This window comes from Falco punctatus, assembly GCF_963210335.1.
Source record: "Falco punctatus genome assembly, chromosome: 8".
Classification (NCBI taxonomy): domain Eukaryota; kingdom Metazoa; phylum Chordata; class Aves; order Falconiformes; family Falconidae; genus Falco; species Falco punctatus.
In genome coordinates, this window is record NC_137588.1 from 20,330,148 (window position 1) to 20,356,750 (window position 26,603).

General features: G+C 38.0%; 1 protein-coding gene across 4 annotated transcripts in view; it reads right to left on the reverse strand.

Annotated features, from left to right (window-relative positions):
* The window catches only part of RAPGEF4 (Rap guanine nucleotide exchange factor 4), a 209,043-nt gene extending 182,802 nt beyond the window's left edge, over positions 1-26,241 (reverse strand). For all 4 annotated transcript variants that reach the window (XM_080399585.1, XM_080399584.1, XM_080399586.1 and 1 more), the window contains exon 1: positions 1-26,241. This exon is cut by the window's left edge and continues 24,184 nt beyond it. The gene's annotated coding sequence lies outside the window, so the exon portion shown is untranslated.
* Positions 26,242-26,603: the final 362 nt, after the last annotated feature.

Here is a 26,603-nt window from a genome sequence, read left to right on the forward strand (position 1 = left end):
TGGACATAGGACAAAAAGAACCTGATACAATAACAAGGTTGCTGGTCCGGACAGAAAGAGAAGGCAGAACATCTGAAATAGAAGGAAAAGAGACTGAATTTTCATAATGTTAAATCTGAGCTGGTGGTCCAGGTGATATTCACAGGGACCATGCTCTTTTCTTCCAAGCTGCTACAGAATAATAATTGCACGGGTTAGTTCAGTTAGGCTATTGAAACAAATGTGTTGTAGTTAAATCAAGAGGGGCATCAAATCACAGTGTAAGCATGTGTAATCACTCCAAAGGTACATGTGACACTGCAATGATTTGAAATGCACTGGGAAGAGGTGATTTCAGGAAATAACTGTCCACCTTTATATAATGGAGAAACAAGAGAAACACAAGGAGGTAGAAAAAAAAAAGCTAAAACCTGAAATGTAGCCTGAAATAGCTCTAGGAGAATGGTTGTTAGAAAACCTTCCATACATTTTGTGCTGAAATCTGGTGATGCTACAAACAAAAGAATTTACTTCTCCTTGTTGAGATCCTCCTATGAACACAAAATCAGTTCTTCATATCTTCATACAGTCCTCAATGCAGCTCTGTACAGAGATCCTCTGTTTTTACCATGAGCTTCTTTTCCAACAGAAACAGTCTGCAAGACCTCAAACTGTGGATAACCACTTAGGCTGAGAAGCGATAACAATTTTAAATACCTTTTTTATCCTTCAAAATGAGTCATGTTGTTCAAAAGGTAAGAGGAATTTACTCACAATAGACAGGCAGTGATGATTCAGCAATTACATTTTCAACAGACTGTCCAACAAACTTCACTGAACTATAAGAATGCATCTCTACTGATCTTATGGAAATATACGAAGGGAGTTGTTTTTACATGACTAGAAGCAAACACATTACTCAGAACCAGAAGTATAAAAGAGAGACTGATGAGTAGTCAAGTCTCCTAACAGATAAGTCGAATAGCTTCCTAAGCCCTTTTGAAGTTTTCTTTGCGTTCCTTCCTAGAAGAACATTTTCATAAGCAGTTGTCTGGATTTCTTTTAAAGTAATGCACTCCCATCATATAGCTCCAGGTCACTACTGCTAAATGCCAAACCCACACTGATACTCCATTCTGTGCTTCTGGAAATACTTGAAAATGCATCAAATTTTAAAAATGTTTGATATCGCAAAGTATCACATGATTCATTCATCACAAGTGAGTTCTGGTCTATGAGAAAATTTGCATATAAAGATTTTTAGGAAATCCTTGAAAAGAAATAACATCTTCCTTTGTAACACATAGCAAAGGCTAGCCTTTATATATATATACATATATGTAAAAAATAGATAAATCCCTGCTACGCTGATCTATTCCAGACAAGTATGGTCCCTTTTTCTGGAGTCCAGTTTTTAATGTCTATGTATGTAAGACAGAAATTTAAGTCTCTGTCCAGATACAGAGAACTTTTTTCATCAGCTTTAGGAAGAGCTGGGTAGGACTCAGCTGCCTGTGATGCAGTTCTCTTTGAGACTGAATCAGCCCTTGAGCCACCTCTACCCACTTTGTATTCAGATGAAAATGATATGTTTACATCTGTTGGCAATGCTTACAGAATGTAACAGATCTGTATAACCGTCACTTTATAACTTGAAAATCAGTAACAGTTTATGATATTTTTCAAACAAAGAAATGCTTTTATTCTGAGACATAGGTCAAGGAAACTTTAAAGGGAATATGATATAAAAACCTTCTAAAAAACAGCTCTAATGTGGATGGAACCATATACAAATGGCACTCAGTCAAGACTTCATAGAACCATCCAGCTGAGGGGTTAGAGTTCAAAGACTTCTAAAATTCAGATTTATTTCTGGCTGAACAAAATATGTAGTGTTGACTTCCTGCTGCTTAAAGTAAAAGGCACTGAGCAGATTCCACGAAAACAAATGGAAAATGGAGCCTAAGCAGGGTAGCATAAGACAGACCAGCCAAGCTCCAGCACTTTTGCATTTACTCTGCTTTTCTTGTCCCATAGGATGGAATACAGAAAAATGTGTTTGCGTGCATAGAAGCCTATGTGAAAGTATATAAATATATGCCTGCACACAGTTATTCTTTACAATAAATAAATATAATACACTTTGTTCTACACATTAGCATTCAGGCTATAGCTGCCAGCTCAGAACATTTTGTGTGTTTGCATAGCTTGGAAAATGACAAAAAAAGGCAGCTGGAATCTTTGGCAAGTCATGTAGTGCTGCTCACAATCAGCATGTAGAAGGTTAAAATTAGAGTCAGATTTTGGTTTTGACATATTTTAAAAATAACTGACATTTATCCTGGGAATGTACAACATCTAGTATGTATTAGAAAAAAATCTTTCTACATCTGAGTACACTGTAGCAAAACAAAAAAGGAAAGCTTTCAAGAAGAAAAAAAAAAAAGCAAAATAGCAACATGATCTTTGAGATGCATAAACAAGAGAATAACCTGCAGGGCACGAGAAATAATCCCTCTGCTCTGCTCCGCTCTGCATTGCTTAGGCCACAGCTAAAGCCCTGTGCCCAATTTCCCCACTGTATTTCAGAAGGGTTTCAGTGTGAGGGGACCAGAGGCAACATGGTAACAGTCTTCAAGGATATAAAATGCTATTTTAAAGAGAATAATATTGTTTTCCCTGTCCACTTTGCACAGAGGAAGAAGTAATAAACTGGAAGAAAGTTTAAAATTAGACATTGCCGGGGGGGCGTGTCTAACAGTACATGTACTGAAAGACTTGAATGAATTGCCTGGAGAGAATGCAGGTTGTCTGTTATCAAAGTTTTTTTTGGAAGAAATAAGGTAAATATCTATCAGGAAGATAGAAGTATAACTGCTCCCATTACAGGGCAGGGGGATGGGCTAGGTGACTTCTGGAGGTTTCTACCAGATGTACAGGTCCATGATTTGTTGAGAGGAGTGATACCATGCCAAGACGTGAACTTTCCTCATAAGCTGTGAAATTTCCTGAGTGTAGTGTCTGCATGGACAGATTCTGGTTCTGTTCACTTTCAGTTTGTGTCATTTTCCTTTCAGCACAAGTTTTTACACAATTTAGGCATCAATCTCTGATAACATCTTTTTGTTTAATCACTCCAATAGAAGGTTTTCAAATGGATCTTTTAGATCTCCCTTGGAGAGGTCACACTACTGAAATTTGCATCTCTCATTACATAATGTATTTATATATATTATAACAAGCAAGTAAAAATTATTTCATTGTGAAATAAGTAGCAGTGATTGAAAATCGGATCAGCTATTACATCTATGGTTTAATGTCTTAATTACCATTGCCTTAAAAGGATTTTTTCGTATTGATTGTGCTACTGCTTCACTTATAATATGTGTCCAAATTGAGGGCAACTAGGATTTTCATGCTATCAGTATGGCCCATAGCTATTTCCCTTTTCTTTCCTATATTTTTTTTATGTGTTCATTAGGCTTTTCTTTCACCTCCAATAAGCTTGATTAATAAAGTGAACAACAATTTTAAAAGTTCAAGAACAGTTCTCCCCCCTTTGTAAAAAAACAATTTTAAAGCAAAAAAATTATAACATGGAACTGTTGGAACTAGAACATAACAACAATAAAACTGACTTTTTCTTGACCTCAGATTTGCTTTTAAAGTTATGGAATATTTCCAGTTGTGTGGGTGTATAAAAGAAAGCAGGAACTCTAAATACTAACTATACCAGCTCTAACTTCTCTTCCCACTCACAAAACACCATTTACATACAAGCAGATAGGATATCAAAATACTATTACTGTCCAGATCTTCATTACACATGTACTAACGCTGAGGCTAAGAAAATTACTCACAAAAGATGTGCTTAAAATACTTTATGAGTTCAATTCCAAAGCATGAAGTGTTTTTTATAGTCACATAATATTATTGTGACTATCTCTCCTGATCAGAGATCTCCAAAGACAGCATGAAGAACCCTTGTCTAAATAAGTACACCATGAGGAATGGCTGCCTTTAACATGCCTTTATATTATACGCATGCTAAAAAAGGCGTGCTTTTTTTGCCAAAAAAAAATTTTTTTTGTGATCATTTCTAATCACATTTCAAAACGTGTTGCATATTTTGGTAGTCCAGCTCAGATGACACATAAAAGTTACAGGAAAGAGGAAGAGAAAGAAAGAAGGTGAGACAATTCCTGTCTGAGCATGACAGCAATGCAATACCGTACAGAAGTAAAACACTGAACTGTTTTGAAGGCCAGGTATTTTATGTACAAGAAGCAGCAGTATAAAAAATATATTTCTGTTCTTAACACAATCTATTTCCCAACTTCCTCATTAAAATCAGGAACTCACATTAAGAGTCAACATACCAGGAAACAAAAACAGTACTACTACCTTACAGTTATATTCATAAGGTTTACATATGTGATGTAGTACATTTAGCTCAATCATCAGCAATGAGAACAGGATTTCTGGCCCTCTAGAATTCTGGCAGTCTAAAACTTCAAGCTGACCATACACACGCAAATTTTTGGTGGAACAATTAGAATGGGAAAGAATACTGCATGAGCATCACGGCTAAAAAAAATAAAAGGTGCCATTATATGTATAATGTAATACCATCTGCAGTAGACTTCATATTAAAAAAGCAATAAATCTAGTGCATTAATTCAGGCTTTGCAATTACCACATATAGATTTGAATAACTTAACTCCTTGAATAAGGGTTAAGAAAGGGAAGGATAATAATAGATCATATTTATTTTTTCTGGGTTTTAAATCTCTTGCCATTGTTCAACATTACACAAAGTTTGTACAGATTCTTCATTAAGAAAACCCCTATTGGTTTATTTATTGTGTGTAAGCAAGTAGCTATAAATTAATTTATTACAAGTATCTGAGGGAATCTTTGTGAAATATATATTCCTGAATTAGTATTACATTCAGCTAAAAATGAAAATCCAAATTAGTTGCAAATTCCTATCATTATAGTGATTAAATCCATGGCTTACCTAAGCCTCTATTTCAAATTAAATACTTCTGAATTTGTTTAAAAGGCTGTGACCAGACTACTTAACAAGAGCAAGCACGATCTTAGCACAAGAAAATGCTGCAACAGCACCCTGTCACCCTTCAGCCAGCAGCTTTATCTTGCACTAAATTCTAAAATGCTTTTTTCCTTCATTGTAGATGTACAGTTGTAGCAGCATATTTCACAGCAACAGTGCCGCTGCACTTTAAAGCATAAATTCAAACTCAAATTTTCAGAAGCTGAGCCAAATTTAACCTGATTTCCATATTTGGATACTTACCACTGTAACTGAGCTAAAGAAAATGAAACAAGCCACTATCAGAAAAAGTCTTGCTGTTTTCCTCAACCACAAAAAGCCATGAGGTACTATGTATGGATTTGGCAGTTCAGCTACCCGTGTCATTTAGTCGGATTCATCTCTTCCTCCTCCCATGCCCCCCACGCGGATTGAACGGCCCCTCCAGAGCAGGCAATGCTCTTCAGGAATTACTAGAAGGGCCTGTAACCTACCAGCATGTCACAAAGCCAACACTAGTCTGAGTAGTAACCATTTTCATCTGTAGTCCATAAGATGACCCATGTGCGGCTGAAGAGACATACGGAGTCAATACATTTCCTTCTAAGCTCTTGAACGCTAAACAATAAGTCAACAGAAATTTGCCAGAAGGAATAACATTTGTCAATAGTCTTAGAGGAAAATGCCAAAATAGTAGACAGGAATTAGCTTTGTTAGTGATTCTTCTGGAACAGAAACGTTACATTTGTCACTCTTCATCAAATCATTGGTTTGTCCAGCCCATCATTCAGCCCTTGCCTGTAGCAAGTACTAGGTATTTCAAAGAAAATGCAAGGAAACCCTACAGAGAACAATAACAAAATACCTTACTCCAGACATTTTCTCTTTCTGACCCAATCATTTAATATTTACATTGCCATTTATTTTTGTCTTGTCCAAAATATTTGAGGCTGTTCCTATTATCCTTTAAAAAATAATTATTCCATTGTTCAGTCCTGCTAATCTGTTGGTTTTGCAGATATCTTGTACTAGTGAATGATTCAATTTATTTATATGTTGCATCTAAAATGTATTTCATCAGCTGTAAAGTTAGGTTTTAGATGTGTGGTGCATCTCTCTTTCATCTCTGCTCTAATCTTGGATTGAGAGAAGTAGCAATTGAAAGTAGCAAATCTGTCTTCCTATTTTTTACATCTCTGCGTTACCTGTTTGCTAATTACACAGTCACAGATCTTTCAGCCCCTCCCACGTGCAAATCTGTATGTTTTGCTTTGCTTTTGATCCCTTTTCTTATTTTTACCCAGCTTTTTAATAACGGATGTTCAAAACTTAAATGTAGTGTTTCAGAGGGGAGTAAAATTTGAGGCCTCTGCAGGCACACAGGCAGCTTAGTGGAACACATTTGCTGTGCAAGCCCAGTCAGCTGCACGGCACACAAGTGGTACTTGGGGGTATGTTCACTGCCTGGTGAGAATGTACTGTCACAGGGTCCCTTTTGCTCCTTGGTCTGGAACCTGAGCAGCTGGAGCCCACGCTGTCTAGCAGCACTGGTGTGATGCCAAAGGCCAAGTGATACTGTTTGAAGGATGATGAATCATCTGCATAGGTGAAGCACAATGTATTGCTGAGCATTAAGTGGGCCTGTTTAGCCAAAATCGGAATTGTTGTTCCTGTATAAGGGCTAGTTGCTGTACAATCACCATCTTTTAGGCTAGCTAGAAAGGACCAGTGTGGTTAGTTGTAGGCAAGAACTAGCAACTATTTAAACTAGGAACTGACTACTGCACTCAGCCATGTCCTAGTACTCCAACCCAACCTGATGCTTCTATTGCATGAAACACACATGAAAGATTTAAATTTTATTACCTGTACAAGTTGAAAGACAGAAAGTCTGCACACACTGTATTTCATTAGGGACATGAGTTTTCTCCTGGTAAGGAACTGGTTGTGCATGAGATTGCAAAGACAGACACTAAACAATTGTATGATGACTAAAGTAATTTTGTGAAAGATCATATCCTATTTTATCTCTGCTGTTGCTAGAAGGAGGATCACAGTGTTACAGTGGGTGTGGCTAGGCTAAACATTTTGCAGTGTGTGATGTGCATATTCCCAGAAGCACAGACATGCCCATACGCTTTCCTTCCAGGCAGCTTACTTTCTGGATATTCAGTATACCCATCACCAGTCTTGTTTAGACTAGTACGGAGTATGTGGGGACTTTCTGATTGTGTCATCAATGCTTACCATAAGGAGCAAAAGGCAGATGGACACGAAGCTGGCTGCATGATGTAGAAACCAATGGCTTAAACATGTCATCCCAATAGGCTGCCTAGACCTTAACAGCTCATACTTAAGTTCATTTGAACTGACAGAGTTAATGTTTTTAAGTGTGAATAGATCAAAGACACAATGTATTGGCTTGTGTTGCAAGCTGTGATAGCCCAGATCCAATTCATCCGATCAACAGGCTAAAACAAGGCTGTTTTCATACACTTCACAGTATATCAATATTCTGATGGCTGCAACACTTGTTTCAAGTTAATATTTGTACAGAGGCATTCATACCACTTGAGCTAGAGGTGATGCAATAAATACAGTAAGGCTGAGAAATTATTCATATAACTGAACCCTCAGGAAAGATTCTACAGCATTTGGAGAGGTGATGCAATTTTTTTTATGTCTTTCTTCTACCAAAGGAAATGTTAACAAAAAGATTGATACCTTCTTGGCATGGGCTGCAGCCAATGAATAAAAACCTTTAAGGGCAACAGGGATTCTGTGTAGAGCACTTAAAAGATTTTGGTTTACCTTCCAGACAACTCTTCAACAGCACACCTGCATCTCAGTGAGATACTAATAATCTGGATCTTAGAAAAAAAAATCTAAATGTACATATTCCATTTTAAATTACATGAAAATGATCATACCAGTACAATAAAATGATCTCAAGAGTTGTCAAAATCTCCTGAAAAGCCTTATACTACACAAGTACTTGTACCAAAAAGTGAATCCCTTTCATCACAGTAATATACTTATATGCTTAAGAAAGAAGAATAAAGTGGGAACTGGCAGCCAAGGAAAGATGGCTTTATAGATCTTGTAGGCAGTTCAAAATAACCACATCAGGACTTGTTACACTATTGTGGGCATATAAGGTAGTTGTGCCACAAGTTATACCTTGTTATTTCTTGACCATCATTAGGTATAGAAGAGTTTTACATCTCTGAGCAGTCAGATGTAGCTGACACCAAAGCAAACAGAAAGTACCTCTAGTTATTATCCTTAATTCAAATGTCAAAAAAACCTTGACACTTCCCTAAAAATTTAACACTTGGTATATTTCCAAGAAAAACTATTTTCCAATAAAAAGATTTCAAATTGCCTGGGAAAATGCTATTTTAACTACATACAGTGCTTGTAGCTAAAGAGAATTGTAAACAACAAAGAGCATCTAAACAATTCATAAGACTTGGCAAAAATGTCTGCTTTATAATTTATTGTTTTATTTTGGAGAAATATTTTTCATCCTGAAAACAAATCCATATTACAAAGAACAGATTATAGTAACCAATCTAGGTTAAAACTTAAAATAAAACTAAAATTGTTTTAATTGTCCTTTACCTAATTTAATGCACCGCTAGCCAATTATTTTAAATATCAGCAACCAGCTCTTAAGTAATCTCCTGATGAAAAGCTAAAACCAGACTCATTGCCAGTGATGACAGGGGATTTCCATATGCATATAAAGGAATTATTACATATCAGTGTAAATCACTTTGTATTGGGTAATTTGATAAACATGCAATTTATCTCAGTTTTGGGTGTATAATTCCCTAGAATGGCAGTGCTATTGCTGAACTACATACATGCACCCACACTCTTGTTTATTCTGGGTAAATTCCTGTAAATGGTCAAATATAAAGACTACAGGACCATTGAGTTCTATTCAGAACAAAATTACGGCTCACAGAATCACAGAATTGTTGGGGTTGGAAGAACCTCTGGAGATTATCTAGTCCAACTTCCTTTTCAAAGCATGTTCTAGATAACTCATACTAAAATACTCCTTATTGATGCACACTTCTATGAATTTCACTTTTTTCACCTGTTACAACAAAGGCCTTAAATCACCTTTTTATGATATTTCTATACAGTGGTGATAGCTGACTTGAAATCTTCTAGAAAGCAGATAGTTGATTTCTTTGGAACACGTCATCTTCCAAACTAATCATATTAATTATTCTGAGGTGCTCATGACATAAAATCTAACCGGAATCAATTTTGGTGTGACACTATTGGTATCTTTCAGCCTTTTCAGTCTACACAATTTATTGTTTCTTACTGATACTTTAATTTTGCTCTGCGGTCTTTATATAAAAGCCACATTCTTTCAAGACCAAGATTTATTATTAGCTTAGTGCACTGAATATTTACATGATAAACAGGAACACTCCTGGACTAAATATTCCACTGTGAGTAATGCAACAATGGTGGTCCTTCACAGAGGACTGTATAGAACTATACACGCTATATATCTGTGATATTCTTTATAGTAATATAAGTAAATCCCAGACAACAAACTAAGGTTCCATTTTTTCAGCCTCAGATAATAAATAATGCTTCCTGTTCCTTGGTTGTTATTTTTGAGGTTCCTTCCTCAGAGCTCAACACAGTGATGATGGGATACTTCCTCTGCACCGGAATGGCAGTAGGGAAGGTAGTTTTCATTTGTTCTACAGCCCAGACTAAATTTTTCTGCAATCATATGGCCATTTCCTTTTATTGTAGTGGAATTCCTTAACTGAGCAAGATTAAAAGTGAACTGTCGATATAATAAAGAATACTGAAGCAGAAGGAGTGGGAGGAACACCAGAAAAATAGGGAACATGGAGGAGGAGTAGAGAAATATCAAAAAAGATTATGGAGCACATTGTAGAAGGGGGTGAGAGATCATGAAATAGTCCTCTACAAATCTACCATATTAACCAATTTCTAGGGCAGAGGGTTAAGTGGTATTTCTAGTCCTATTTTGTTACTCAAAAGAAACTTCCTGTATCATTAGCCTCCTTTAACTACAGTATAAAAACATCATAGCAAGGGCTTTGTTGTGTTTGGGTTTAGAAAAATTAAAGAATGACTATGAGATATGCACATGACTAGTTCCTAAGCAATGCAAACAGCAATACTTCTCTAAATATATGAAAAAGTTTTATGGAAGCATCTAAACTACTAGACTTTGTATCTAGCCTTCTTTGGAAAGAAGGATGAACTGGCTTGGCTTTGCCAGTCTGTTAGACATATTGAAAAGAAAGTCAAGAAAAGGAAAGAGTCCGAATAAACGTCATGAAAACTAAGAAGATAAGAAAAGTTGAAGTTCTGAAAAGAACCCTTTCACCGAGCCTGCTAATAAAGACGGTCCATCTCTTCATTACCATGCTACTCATCCACCTCTGTTACACTGCACAAAAGGGAAAAAAGCAGTCTTTATAGTTGTACATGATTATATTTTCCTTTTGTATTGAGTTCAAAGTCTTTTCTAAAAAAGCAAGAGTAGATTGCTCACAATGTAATGGGCCATTCCCAGGAAACGAAAAAATGGCCTTAACGTTTTATATTAATACAATAGGTTATGTATAAAACAGATTTTAAAAAGTTAATGCATATTAGCTTAGAACAGCCATATTTTAACACTGTGCGACTGAAAGTTCCAGTAGAGCAGATGAATGGAACTACAGAAGAAAAAAACCCACTATGACAAAGGGATAAAGGTTTAACTAAAAGGACTCAAATCTGTATTTCAGGTGCCTCTTTACCTTCCATCAGGAAATGAGTTATTAGGAGTAATGAAATCAGAGATAGAAAATACAAAAACTTTTTAGATCCTTCTGTGCAAGGCAGCGACACTGGCCTTTACTTCTTCACTTTATAATGATTCCTTTGAGTTGTGGTTCTGAAAAAGCTGTGAAACATCTTCCTGTTATTTCTTTTTCATCTTTCCAAACACTGGCCGGGAATAACCCCATCCTATTCTTTTCTTGGGTTTTTGAAACACATATTGACTGTAATGACTATAAATTATCTGGTTAATGTGCCGGATTTATAAAAGTGTTAGAGCTCCTCTATGCTGCTACCAGGTGCCTCTGAGAAGGTGCAAGGCACAAGACAGAATCTTACTTTTTCCATGCCTGCTTCTAGTTCAGATCACTGCAAATATTTAACTTTTGAAAATTTTGTAAGTTAACTGGATTTTAGGACATTTTTACCACATCACTCTCCACCTGGTGGGCTGTTAGCTTGCTCTTCACCAGAAGCAGCAGTAGATGGCTAGCCAACACCACCTCTGCTAAGTGATGCCTTACAGTCACCATCTTGATGGTCAACTTCTGGATGATAATCTTCACTAATAAAGGCTTTTAAATTTCAGATACAGGTTTTTACTGAACTCCATTACAATCTGTGTATGTAAAAGAAGCAACTATAAGTAGCTATGGTCACCTTTACTATACTGTACTAACTACTCTAAAACCACCACAAGTACTGAACCAGTAGAAGTTTTCAGGATGCATTATTGCACACAGACACTCTGCAAAACACAAGATGCCAGTCAATAAACCTTACAGTATCTGCATCTTCAGAACTTGTCTTTGGATGCTTTGGATGTAGTTGAATGCCTTAAGTGCTGCATGACAGAAATAAGCTGGTATTACAGAATTACATATTCTCCCCACAACCTATTCAATCTCCTAAAGCAACACTGAGACAACACCAAAGTCCTGGGATGAAAAGTCTATGGAAACACCAAAACCACCTCTTCTTACCTGTAAGTCTTCTTCAGATCTCTTTGATCTGAGCAGAGCCATAACAACCAGAATCTAGAAGGAAGCATTTCAGCATCCAGAGAGGAGCTTCTGGAGGATTCCAAGCTCTGGGATTTCTCATGACAAAGATTAGCAACAGTAATATTAGAATTTTTTGAAGGCTTTTTTTGAAAGCTCAACATTTATGACACAGAAGAAACTTCCAAAATTTTATACAAATGCTCTCCCCTAACAGTTCCTCCCATTCCACCTAAAACCCAATTTAAAAAGTACAAACTATCTTAAAAAGGTGCCAGTAGTCTGTTATCAAACATTGGCTGACCTTATCTCTTACGATGCTCATTTCTTTGCTGATAGTACCTCGCAAATTATATACATAATATTATTTGGGTTTCCTGCCATGCTTTGCATTTGAATGGTAATTTCTGACAGAAAAGTGACCTGTATACAGAACTGCGAGTCAAGTATTTTACTGATATTGCAAATCCACAGGCTTAAGTAGAAATTTGTCTACTACAGATCTAAAAAATGCTTATTTCCTGCTAGAAGGCTTTCAGAGTTTCTGCTCTATTTCAACAATTCTTAGGAGAAATTGCATTTGACCTTCTTCATATCTATAGTTATGATTTCATTCGTGCTATGGTACTTCCTTGTGGTCCCAGTTTGGACAGAGACCACTTTAGATCTACACCATCTGGCACTGTAGGCACACCATGGAAAGACAACTCCTACTTTGTGCAGTAATTTAAAAATCAACAGTACTTGAAAATATAATTTTGGTTATCTTTTCAGAGGTATATTATCAGATTGTGAAAATACAACCAAAGTGAAAATGGCAGGAGACCTGACCTCTCACCGACTTTTCTGAGTAGTTTCATGAATCCAGTTTTTGTTTGCACAAATGGTGCACATGGAAAGAATCCTTTTATTCCCATGAATGAAAGTATTTGTGTGCAAATGAGCACATTCACATGCAAATAGATGTATTTGCACAAGAAGCACTTGCCCACCTGCCACAGGAGCCTTGGCTTTTGGACTTTCAGTGTCTGGGTGCTCAGAAGCAGAGACTAAACAGGAGAAAAACACTGACAGCACTATTTCAAAAGTTGAATGGTCAGTCCCCATGAACAGCAAGCAGGAAGGATAAAAGAAAACAAAGGGGGGGTAAAGGAAGAAAACCAGAAATGTACAGAGAAGAAAGATTCTTACAACTGTTCAGACAAAGGCAAGTAGAAAGACCTCCACTGCCCAGAGCTGAAGCAATGGCAAACTGGAAGCAAGGAAAGAAGAGGAAGTACTACAAAATGAAATCAAGTCTTTTGCCAAATCCCTTTGTTTGCCGCCTTATTTAGCAGCTAAATAAATTGCATGCAAAGACAAAATCTTTTCTGAAATAATAGAGTCTTACCACACTGAGATCCTGTAGATGAGACCTAGAGAGACTCTTAAAATACAGGAAAATGAGGGTTTCTTTGCATTCACATATTTCCATTATTTTTCCTTACACAAACAATCATCTCATAAGAACTAGAAGTGCTGTTGCTTTCTGGACTTCCCTATGGTGCCCAGGATCACTGCTACCTTGATAGCACAGGACACTCATCAGTTTCACCAGGCCAATTTGGTCTTCTAGTAACAACAGTTTAACAGTCAGTATTGAAAAAAATATTTGAATATCTGAAAGTAGTGCATCATGCCGTTGAGGACTTCCATCCTTAAACTCCCTATTATCAGAAGCAGCAAGACTATTCAGTGAATTTCTTACCTGTTTCTCATTAGCCTTTCCTTATATGCAGCTTGCATGCAGTCAAGAAATTGCAGCATATATCCCCGAAGTCCATCCCAAAGACAAAAAAACCCACCAAAACCCCATTCACCCACAGTGGCTCTTCAGGAGCTGGCTGCTGACATACACGTGCAGCAGGTGGACATTCAGTGAAGCATATAAATCCCCTATAGAAGACCGAGTAAGTAGGCATTCTGGATACAGAGCAGCCTGCCAAAGTAGGCTGCTAGGTGGCCGATGCATTATATCTCACAGGAGCCTTCCGGCACCTAGCAGAAGAGTTTGGGGCCATGCATCCCCCAGAGATTATTTTTTTCTTTTTAATTTAAAATGTGTGATTACCCCTTACTTTCTGCCACCTGTTCTGCTTATAAACTTCTGCAGGCCCCTCTTTCTGCTCTGATTTCTGACAAGCTGTCGTGTTACCCTAACCCATGGAGCTACGCCCTCCCCTAGGAACTGAGGTGACTCATGTGCATTCATGTATGCAGAGTGACAGCTGGCCCTAAGGCCAACCAGGGATGTGACCCATATATCTGTTGCTTAATTTGCTTGAAACTCTGCACCCTGCTAAAGTAGACAACGCACGTGGAACTTCACTTCTAGCAGCATTTCTTCCATTTCCATGCCTGTTATAATGGTTTTCACAAAAAAAAAAAATGTATGGAAAAGCTTGGAACTCCATTAACAAGATCAGATGTATTCTCTCTGAAATCGTAATTGGCTTGCTACTACAGAGTAGCCATCCTTACCCACCACCCCTCCTCCTCTTTCCTCACTTTCCACTAGCTCACCAGACAACAAAGCCTGTATGATGTATATCACTTAATTTTGTGTTACCAAACCCTCACTAACACAAAGCATAGTCTCTGTAAACATTGCTTCAGGGTGTTTGTGCAAAGCATTATGAAACTCCACAAGGTACTATTGTCCAGTAATGCTGCAAAAAAGGAAACAATATGACAACATTTGAAATAAAAAGCAATTGTTGGTGACAAAAAGACATTGTAAGATGAATCTTCTAACAGAAGTTGCCAGTGTGTCTTAGTAATGTAGTTTAAATGTGAGATTTATACTGTTAGAACAAAGAACACCACAAAAAACAGATGTGATCATCACTTTGTAAAGTTTCCTGAATGCCCCTGGATGAGCTCAATGAAGGAAAATGTCCTTGTATCTGTAAAAAAATTGAATACTTCTGCTATTTGAAGAATGGGATGTAAAATTAGATTTAAAAACTACAGAAGTCTCAGCCTTTGATCTCCAACTATTTGCAGAACCAAACTTAAAAGCCAGCCAGAACCAGACATACTAATTTATTGCTGATAAGCTTATTTAATTTCTTCACAGCATTTCTGGCTATCCCTGTGTACACATCCCAGCATGAAGTACAAGAATGAGCAGCTGAAACTGTGGTCCTGGTTGTATCGCACTGAAAATAGAGATATCTGGACACCTGGTTAGTTGGCTGATTGAAAAACAAATATCGAACGAACCACATGACATTTCCTTGTCACTAAGGTTTCAAAATTTATTAAGGCAATTGTAAATCTATACCTTAAAGATTTATTCATATAATTGTGTAGAATTTCAAAGCTATAACAAAGTGAAAGATTGCCCTTATTCTGAATGACCACAGCAGCCACATGCAGTCACTAAGCTCCTTTGCAGTATCAATTTAAACAATTCTTAAATATTAGATAACAAGAAAGATTAATTCAATGTAAGGTACATTCAGGAATTCATCTGTTTTTTCTTAAACAAAAAAAATCTGAGTATATGATCCTTGTGACAACTTTATGTGTCCACCGCAGTAGTCAGCAACAGCTGTGCTACCAATTGTACATGTAGGCAGAGAGGCTGAACTATCCCAAAAGGTGTAAGGAGTTGAGCCAGATGCTAAAAGTTGTAATCAAAATAGTCCTTTCACTGCAAGCTTGATCACTGCCCAAGAATGTTTTTTTCTAACAATCTCAGTAAAGAAACAATACACAGTTATACTCACATACAGACATCAGCAATCTGTCAAGAAGCTAGGACAGAAAAAAACCGACCATTCACATCATGTAAGGACTGCACAAACTTAAAAAAGAGGTTATGAACATGAAAAATACATTCTTTACCAAAATGAACAGAATTACATGGGATTATTGATTATATATTAATGTTCTTGATAATTATACGGGAGTCACAGAAAACAATCTTCACCATCACTGTCCCAGATCATCTCTAAAGACAAGGTGCAGTAGTACAGAAGTAACCAGAAGGGGGTTATTTAACAAATACTATTAACAAAAAAAAAAAAAGTCATAGTGTCTTGTATTCTAATAATGGCTATTTTCTACCCATTCTTTAAACACCTGTTGTTAGGTAGAATTACTAAAGGGGAGTTGATCAAAGGGTGCAAGAACCCTTCATCTTGCTGTCACTTGTTGAAATTCAACCTGAGTAGCAACCAATAGGTATCCAGGTGAAATTCTTATGGAGTCCTGTACACACACAATGTCTTTAGTCCTTTTTCCATGTTTTCCTCAGAAAGAGCTAATTCCTAATGGTTTGATTATGGTACACAAACAAGTCTTTCAGGGTGACATGGAAAGGAGGTTTGCTGGTGTGACTCTGAATCTCAATAGGTTGTTTTTAATAATAAACATATGCTAGAACTTAAGAGGAATATGTTTGCAGGACGCTATCAGCTTCCCATTATAGCCACAAGACATTCCCAACAGTGAAGAAGAAACATTTCCAAGCAACATTTGGAATGAGTTCAGGGTCACTTGGTCACTGGGCAACTTTTGGTACATTCTTGGATTTTAGCATATTCTTCTGAAAATGTTCCAGTTTGACCCCATGAGAAGAGACTGCCGGGTAACTGAGTCAACATGAGGAGAAGGCTGTAATGCAGGAGGGAGGTTCAGGTGATGAAAGAAGTCCTGTTGCATTGTGTGAACATGTTTGTCCCTGAAACCGTCATAGTCTGAAGGTTTTCTTTGTGACCGAAACAAAGAAAAGCTTTTGGGGCTTTCTGAGCGGTTATACACCACAACATGATCAACAGGGGGAAACCACATGAGATGTGTTGGGAATGGAAAATGAAGGGAAAGAAACCTGAAGATTTACTGGATACTTTAGGGTTTCTCTTCCCCTGAAGTGATAGTTGCAGGATTTCACTCACCGCCTCTAAAAGTATTTTCAAACAGGTTTTCCTCCTTCACACACACTGAATTTGAACATTGCCTCAAGTAAGTATTTGTTTTCTCTTTCCCTCCCCCAGGAACTGAAGCAGACCTCAGTGTCTACACAAAATGCCTTTCTACTATATGCAGTGCAGCCTGTAAATAAACCCATAAGACTTTAGCATGTCAGTTTTTGTAAAAATCTGGTTTTAAACATCTCCAAGTTTTAAAACCTCAGCAGCTGTTAGAAGTGCCTGTTTGCTGGCCTGCTGCCTTCTGCTCTAAGCAGCGCTGAGAGCTGCATGTCCCGTTGTCCAGGCCAGTGCTTATGCTGGCATGCTCTGAACAGCTCCTGCTCAAATCCCAGCTATGACATTTTACTAAACCATGCAGTTATCGCCATAATCCCACATTAGGGCCTGAGGAACCTAGCTTTGATAGAGTGTGTATTTTCAGTTCAGAGCCTGCAGCCAGGAGATTACTAAATCCCCCAGCTGTGAGAAAATTTTCCCATCCCACAGTCAAACCATTGAAAAAGCATACAGCTCCCTCAGCCCCCTCTTTAGGCTGGAGTCAATTAATTCACTCCACATTTTCAGGCTGGTAAAATTAATTCTCTTGAAACCCTTGAACACACCGCCATGAGGTTTCCCATCTTCCTCAAATGCTGGGTAAAACATACATGACTTGGTCTTTCTGCACTCTGTAGGCACTAGTGGACAACGACAGGAAAGAAAAAAACTAAGGCTTTTCATCCCATTTCAGATTTTCCAAATTTCTCATGGCTACCTGTTCACCCAGCTAATAACGCTTTGCCTGGACAGGGCATTACACAGCAGTGCTCACCAGAATTTGTCACCCTCTATGAAGCATTATTTCATATACAAATTACACTTAGACACACAAGACAGTTAAAGGAGTAGTCCCACAGACAAACGACAATGTTCTTGCGCAGAAACAGTACCAATTGCTACATCATGATAGTAATGAACAAGGTTGCCCATCTCACCCCACCAAAAAAATGAGACAGCGTATTTGTACATACCAACAGGATTGCACAAAATGGGAACTGAACTCAAAAGTACATCTCCAAAACCACAAGCTCAGAGACATGAGACAGCAGCATCATGACAAGGAGCTAGATGCGCTTCAGGAGGTCCAGCATCTCTTATCCCATGTACCACTATGCTACACCGTAAGTTAAGGGCTTGGAGAAAATGTCAGTTCTCTCTGCTGCAGGGGAATATAAAGCCTGTATCTACAGCACATAAAAAATAAAATTCCAAGACAGTTGATAATGAAGAGTAACAAAGCAACACCTGTCCTATTTCTAATTCCAAAAGGCAATGATGTTAATACAGATGAGCCAAGAAAACCCTTGCTACTCATCTTCAAATGTTCGTGTTCTGCACTCTGCACCAGATCCTTCAGCGACTTGCAGGTTCAAAGACTGCAAGGGAGACAAGGTTACTCAGGGCTACAAGCAAAGAAATAATGTAGTGCTTTAATAACAGACCATCCCTAAGCAGAAACCATAAATTAAGGATCTGTACCTATATTACAGCCTTTCTTGAGAAATGTTGTGCATTTTACAGAATGATAATTTCAGTTCAAAGTCAGTGTAGACAATATCAATGTCTACACATTTTAAGCATCTATTGGTATATACTGACTGGTAGTTTGATAGATCATGTTCTACAGCACAAATAAAATATATTGATCTATAGCTCTAAAGTACCTCTAGCACTGAGTCATAAGTCCCATTTCGATAGGACTTATTAATGTGATTTTTTTCTTTTTGTGATTTAATGCACTATGGCTATTTTATGCGTGAGGCTCATAAACCTGAGAATGTTAATAATAAAAGAATGATAATAACCATGCAATCACAGATAAATGTGAAAGAATATGAATTAGACATACAACTCTGTCAAAGATTTAGATGCTGCTCTTGAACATCCTTGACTATAGCAATAACTGTTCTCCAAAATCCCTTCGTTATCTCCCTCCCTTCATTTGTTGATTTGCCTTAATGACCTTAGTTTCAGCTTGGCTTCCAAATATTCACACACACAAAGCATTGTGATGGATGTGTGCCTGACATCAGTGAAATTTGTAAAATATTTTCAAATTTTGCACCTGATTTTTTTGGAAGTGGTTTCTGAATGCTTTAAGTGGCAGATTCAGGGCAAGATGCAGCAGCAGTGTGGAGGAAACAAATGAAGCAAACTGCTCGCCCATCCCATGAACTGCCAACTGTCGCACAGCATGATGGGGAGACAGGCACCACAGTCCCTTGGGACTTGCACTAATCCAGTGGGATAAGTGCCAAAATCTGCTGTCAAATCACTTTTGAAGATTCTAATGGGAAAGCTGATTCAATACATATATTTTTTGATATTATGAAACTTTTCATCTTCCAGAAATGTCACTGATTTTTAGGCTATTTTACCAAGGAGGTGTGAAAAAAATTAGACACACCTCACCAAACTAAAAATCCAAGAAATACTGGACTTAAGCATCATGCAGATGAAATTTGATTAAAATTTGCAGTAACTATGTAGCTGAAAAAAATCAAGGTGTAGTTTCTGATGAAGCCCATGAATTTGATTTTGTTGTTACATTATGTTACTGACTGAGGTCCTTTCAGCTGTGTTTGGCCTGTACCATTACGTTGCTTTTATGATTTTAATGACAATAGCAATAATTTTTAAAAGGCAAATATCAGCTAACACAGAGCCATCTTGAGTTTGTTTTGAGGCTGTGCATCTAGAAATATTTGCTACAATTACTCACGTAGCTGGGGCAGCTGTATGCATCATATTTTGCTGGTTTGGGAATTGTGTGCTATTTTGGACAAGCCAGACAGGCCTTTTGAATAAGTGGCTTTAGTCTCTTTCTTGGTGGATGGCAATAGTAGCTAAATGATTAAATGCAGGAGATGGCAAAAATAACAAATCAGCACTAATTATCAAATTTTTAGGGTGTCATAGAATAATGATGGCACACAGCTTTTGCAAGAGGAAATTATCCAGCTTTGCTAGTCAATTCAGATGCCAAGCTCCAAATTTGCTTGTTTGATTGGGTTGGCATTCTTTCCTCAGAAACTAGAAAAAGCTCCCATAAGCTTTCACTGGCCTAAATCAGAAACATCTGTTAAAAGTATGAATCACTCATTGGTTGAGATCAACAGTCAGAAACCTGCACAAGGGCAGATTTTTTTCCCCCCTCAGATAGGTAAGAAGTCAGTCATATGCCATCATTACTCTGCATGTCAACCTATGCACACATTTCGTTGAACTGCTAACTCAGCCCAAGCCTACATCTTTCTTTGAGGTCACTTAGTGATATCCTGAAATTAAAATTAAACATCCTACACATTCCTTCAAACCAGTGCTTTGTTATTCTTCACAACACCATACAAATGCATTGGAAGTTCCAGAAAGCTAAGGGAAAAAAGAAGTCTTACAATCCCTCAGAGTAGCTGAAATACAGTGGAAACATAAACTTAAATATTAATTTCTTTTCCACCCATTGATTTCTTTTCCATCTCATGCTCTTCTGTTTTAGATATGGAGATTTGATTTAGAACATTCTGCAAAACCACTTCTAGCTGATGCGTGCTACAGGCTTACCAAGATCCACATCATTGCTGGTTTTGAAGGAAAAACAAGGCCCCATCTACAGGTACCAGCTATACTCCAGTGAAAATAAGCACAAATGTAGAGGACTATTCAGCACGTAACTGTGAAGTGTCCGTGTTAGGGTATGTTTGGCCGGCTCTGCTAATTGCATCCAAACCCTGACGCCCACACTCCTGCTGGCACTGCTCCATCTCCCCATTTAGTAAAGCTCTGCCTCTTTCCCTCTAACAGATTCTGGCATATTCTCCAATCCCACTATTTCTAATCCTGACATCTCTTTGCCAAATTGTGGAGGCAGCTTGGGGAAAAGGAAAAACAAAACAAAGCAACCATCATCTTCAGCTGAAACTCACCCGCCTGCATGGCTGTCTTCCAACATGTCTGCCAATGCCTGGTTGCTCCAGGAGCTACTGCAGGAGTTGGAAACTTGAGAGGAAGGAGAAAAAAACACAACAGGCACAGAAATTAATGTTAGTGGCTTCAAAAGGAACAGCCATCTGTTTTCCTTACTCCCTGGCAGCAGCAGGAGTTCCCTGCAGCGAGGATGCAGATTTGGCAGGTTTCTGTAACCCTGTTGAGCTTTTACTATCCCTACCAGCATCCCCTGCTGCTTCTCTCCACACCCTCAGACCAATTATACTTTGACTTTTTCCTGCAGCAGCAGTGCCTACACAACCTTATACTCATGGGCACTTTAATCACCAACACCTAGTCAAACCCAGCAAAGTTCAACTACCGGTTAAGCATGGCATTCCTAAATTTGGAGTTAATATGATTTCACAGCTCTGCAGCATTGCATCGTAGGAAAACTGGTTTTAAAATGTAGATGAGGCAGAGTTTACACCTGGGAAAAAGAACTTGTTCTAGTTCTGTGATAGCATGGTCTGACCTATATCACCCAATATGTCAAAAAAATTGTGTTGTATTTTCCCACTGTGGCTGCCACTTGAATTTTTGTTTGCATAACGTTGCTTTCCCATGCAGAAAGTTGCCAAGAAAACAGAGCATGAAACCTGTCACAGAAATGCAACAAAAAAGATTCAGGGGCTTTATTTTCAAGTAGATTTAAACATATTTCAGTGCATTTCATTGCCATAAAAATCAAAATAGAAATTTGCTTGTTGTTTATTATTAATATTTCTCATCATGGTGTGCTATAGATCAAATTTTAAAGAAACCAGCAAGTACTAGAAAAAATAGTAGGTAAAAGAATGTAAGAACATATATTAGGCACAGTAAAAAACCCCAGCTACCCACAACCACAATCTTCCCTTGGAGTAGCAGCTTTTTAGTACAGTTCTTCAAGGCTGTTTCTGTTCCCAGTTATCAGAGTTTTAATATAACTTACAATCACTTCCTAGAGACTTATTTATCCAGATTTTACAAAGTATTATCTGCTTTAGGGAAAACCAGAGTGCTGCATGCAGTAATCTGTTGTGCAAGAGCAAGAGCAGCTGGTGTAGCTTACATAAAGTGGCAAATAGCCCAATGCAATAAAATGTAAGCATGTTCATAGCAAGAGCAACTATTGGCATAGAAATATGCCAGAATGTGTTTCTATTTGGATCATGAATAAAGTGATCTGTTTATCTTCTATCATAATGAAGACAAAACAACAGGATGCCGTTTCCATAAATTTGGGGGTGACAGATTCTCTTTCAAATTTAGCTTTTCTTATTTTTTATTTTACTACTCCCAGTTACAAGGTCTGGGTTATCACATAGATCTAAGCAAGTTGAAATCCAATTAGTTAATTTATCTATCCCTTTATGACCTTGATTGTGGGGTTTGGGGGGTTTTGTTTGTTTGTTTTGGGGCAGGTTTTTTATTTTGTTTTGGCAGAACTATCTAAATGGAACATGGAATCTGTGAGCATTTATATTTTTTTTTTTAAAAGGAAGGAGATTGTCCATTCAAACATATAGGCCATTCCTCAGACAGTTTATGCTTTGCTCACTAGTTTTCCTGCAATAACTTTAACCACCAGGTGTACTTGGATCACAGGTGACTAAATGCTTTGCTTTTATATTACCAGAAGCACATTGGAAGAAGGCTTGAACTAGACTGCATCCCAGTTGCAATATGCGTTGTACAACCATACAGTAGCTGACAGTACAACAAAGATTCCTGGGATAGGGATGAAGGGAAAGATGTGACCTGCTTAAGACTTTTGAATCTATTGAAATATAGACTAAAAATAGTAGCAGTGGTTTCCATCTCATTGGGATCCATTCTGTCCATGGCTTTAGTGGCAATTTTATCACTGACTACAGAGGGTGCAGTTCCTTCCCCTACATTTTCCATATACCTCCAAATGAAAGATGATCTCATGAAAACTCTACATGCTGTCAGAAGAATTCGGTAGTCCCTCCTGTTGGGAAGGCATTTACTAATCCCCTTTAAGGCTGTACTTCCTCTCTTTTTTTCTTTTTTAAGGGAACATTCACTCAGTTTGATTCTGCAGGATGATCAGGTCCCCATTTTCTACTCAAAGGGCCTTGCCAGAAATGCTTAGTGCTTCAAAGAATTAGCCCCTTAGAGTCTTTGTTTCCTGATCAATGAAAGCAACACATACTATGGCCCCACAAATACACATAGCCAGAGTTTTCAACAGCTCCGCCTATAAGCCACTGACCAAGTTATTTGCTGAGGAGTGAAATCCCTCCATGCGTCAATGTTAACAGGTATGAGATAAAAGAAGGAGGTAGGAAGTGCAAAATGGCTGCTTTGATTAATTTTCTCTGTCTTTTTGTGGGCAAAACTGTAACGATACTAAAACTTAACATCTTGCCTTTTGCATAGTGGTAACAGCAGAAGCATGGCTTAACTATATGTGACAGCCACAGTGACTCTTTTTGCAGCATGTTTAGTGATCTGTGTTTAATGGCAGCTGAGACACTTCCTGGACACTGTCCATAACAGTCCTTCTCTGAGGCTATAGTCACACATTTAATGGAAAAAGAAACTCTAGAGGAAATATTTTCTTACTCTTTCTACTAAGACTGTAAAGTCATCCAAAGTGAAATGAATGTTGGAATGACCTTGTGAAAAATAGAAAATGAAAGCTCAGCAGAGGGAGCCGCCCCATTCTTCTGAGTGGATTAACCTGAATTCCTAGCAATGATAATTTTAACATTGCTATTAACAAGCCTTTTATTTTTCTTGTAAGGTCATATACCTTTCATGAGTAAATTCCTGCTTCAGTTTCATGTGTGGGTAGGATTTGGGATGTAATGCTTACCTCCTCCCATCTCCCCTCTCCTAGTCAAGAAGGTGCGCTAGTCCTAAGGAATCTACAGGAACCTACGACTGGCTTGAAACCCACTGCAAAAAGCAGCAAACTAGTCCTACTATTAGTATCTCCAGAGTGCCACCAAGCCACTGGAAAGTGAAGGGTACTTACAGGAAGAAACTCACTGCAGAGAAACAAAGTTTGGGATATTTTTTTCCTAATTGCACAGTTGTGAGTTCCAGAGCATTTGGGCCTCCCCCAGCCGTACATAGGAACACCTGCAAGGCATATCAAAGTCCATCAGAGCCCACAGACAGAAAGTTACACTTTGCACATGGATCTTTGTGAACAATAAAAAGAAAAAAAAAAAAAAAAAGAAAAGAGGGAAACACCCAGTTTATCATGAACGTTATGGTCTGGATTGCACTTTAGAGGGTTAGTCCTTTCTCAGTTGGCAGGAGGAATGAGGAGTTGTTCTGCTGGTATTTTGGCATTTCAGCACAAATCCCTCCAGGGGCCTAAAAAGCATTTTCTGGAGCAGCAACTACCTGGTGAGTTCAATGGGTGCAGCTTGAACTTGGCACTCACTAGCAGATCTAGCACATCATGCTGCAAAGGAATGGGGCTTGGGACCATATACCTATCACCCTCAGCAGGCTCAGAGCTTTTCCTGCTGCATTTTTCATGTCTCATATTGTGGATCCCGTGTAAATTTGACCCTGCTTAGGAAGATCATCACTCCCGGCAGAGACTCTGCTCCCCAGGAAAAGAGAAACTGAAGGAAACACTCCTTTGAGCTCTCTCTATCCTGAAACATTAGGATTACTAATAGAGCTCCCAGCTGCTATGGTAGTTTGCACAACAGAAACACCTTCCTGCTAAAATGACACAACCAAAGTAATGGGCATTTGGCCACTATACAGCTAGAAATTACTTTTCAGCACTACAGAACCAGGCCAGTTACAAACAGGTAAACTATAGCTAAAAGATAGGATAATCCTGTTCTGGTCTGACAGCTATCCAGTCCTCTGGATGCATACATGTTTTTTAAATAGTCACTTTAGCTCTGCATTAAAGGTTTGTTTGAAGCCAAGAGCTCATTGCCCTAAGAAAACTGCATTCCTTTTAGTTAATATTTCACTTGACAGGAATCCTTTCTGGCCAGAGATCGACTATGCAAACAGGTTTGTATCTCATTGGTTCCAGGAACAAGGAGTTTTTCAAACCCTTCTCAAACACAGCTGAATTGAAATATATACTTCCCAATTCTCTTCCTTTTATTTAAGACTGTAACTCCAGGTGTACTTTTTTTTTCTAAGAATAGCATGCTTCTTTACATTAGTTACATATTATTTAAGTACAGTACATTTATATTAGTAACAAATTGGATACTATAAAAGCATATGGTTTCAGAGCTCACACGTAAAAATCCATTAGAACTATTTAGTGTCAAGAGGACATTCAAGACAACAAATACCTTTCTTTTCCATTTGGGACTATCTGGCCTCACTGGGTCTAACCTCATGTCAGAAAAATGTGTCTTCCTGCTATATCTATTATTATTATCTCCTCTGAGTAACACACAAGACAAACACAACATATGACAAAAATATCGCATACCTCTACATTACCTAATCTTCTATTCCTGTCCTAAAATGCATTGGTCACTAATAAAGAGCTCCACCTTTCTTCTAAAAGTTTAAAAGCTTTTGTATCTGTAGCCACTACTTATGTCTTACCTTACATATGGTGGACAACAGAACTGTTTGGATTTTATGCTCCTGTGTTCAAGTTTAATTTTGTCTCCCTGGAGACTACTACAAGAAAGTGCCCCAGAAATTTGGGAATTAAGCTGGAAACAGAAAGACTGGGGAAAAAAATAGGATTGAGTCAGAAAAGCTAGTAAGTGATTCAAGTGGGTAAGATGAATAAGGACAATGAATCACAAGGAAATTCTAAACTGGATATTGACAATAGAGTTTGCTTTTAATAATTTTGTTAAATGCTTATTTCTTTTTGAGTGCTTTGAGTATCCCAACAGAAAATATTCACTGCAAAATGTGTGTGGTGGAGGTAAACAAGACTGCTTCAACATCTTTCTGGCCCAGGTATGCTTCACCTATAAAATCTCTGCGCAACTCCTTAGCAGGATAGAGGTTCTATTGCTCTTTGGCTTCCAAAAAGTGCATCAGCCATTACCCAGCAGCAACTTTTCTGAAAAGCAAGAAAAAAGTATCATTCTATATCACTTACAAACAGACTGATCATAAATACTTCTGATATACAATAATATATCAGAAATTATTTCAGATATTAACTATTTATAAGACTAACCTCAGATTGTCTCTTCAAAGCACATCTAATTACCTCTCTTCTGCAATGTATCGGCAATGGAATTAAGAAGAGATTCCTGAACTCCTGCCTTCATGAATACAGGCAGGAGTTCCCAGTTCACACACCACCAGTGAAATCAATGCAGCTTGCACCTTTTGCCCTTTTTGGCCATCTCAAATACAGGCAGGTGATGACAGAGCATATTGCTTATTTCCTCCTGAGGAAGCCACAGCCCCCCATAGTATGATATGCATCAATTACATAATTAAAACTTGTCCCTCATCCCAGTCAAAAGGGAATTCTTGTTATGTTAGGGGAATTTGTAAATATTCTGGGTCACTCAGCAAGATTGCTTGCATGTCCTGTCCTGTTACTGGGTTTGTACCCACTGTATGCATGTAAGAGAATGAATGATTTTTCATCAAATTTCAAATATGTCTCATCCCATGGTGAGAAGCCATGGTCCTGTAATCCTCAAATGCCTCTGTAGGAAGCTCTGTGGCTTCTTCTGCCTGAAATGTTGGGCATCATTAAGGCTATAGGGACAAATATATTCATCTAGTCTAAATGTCAGT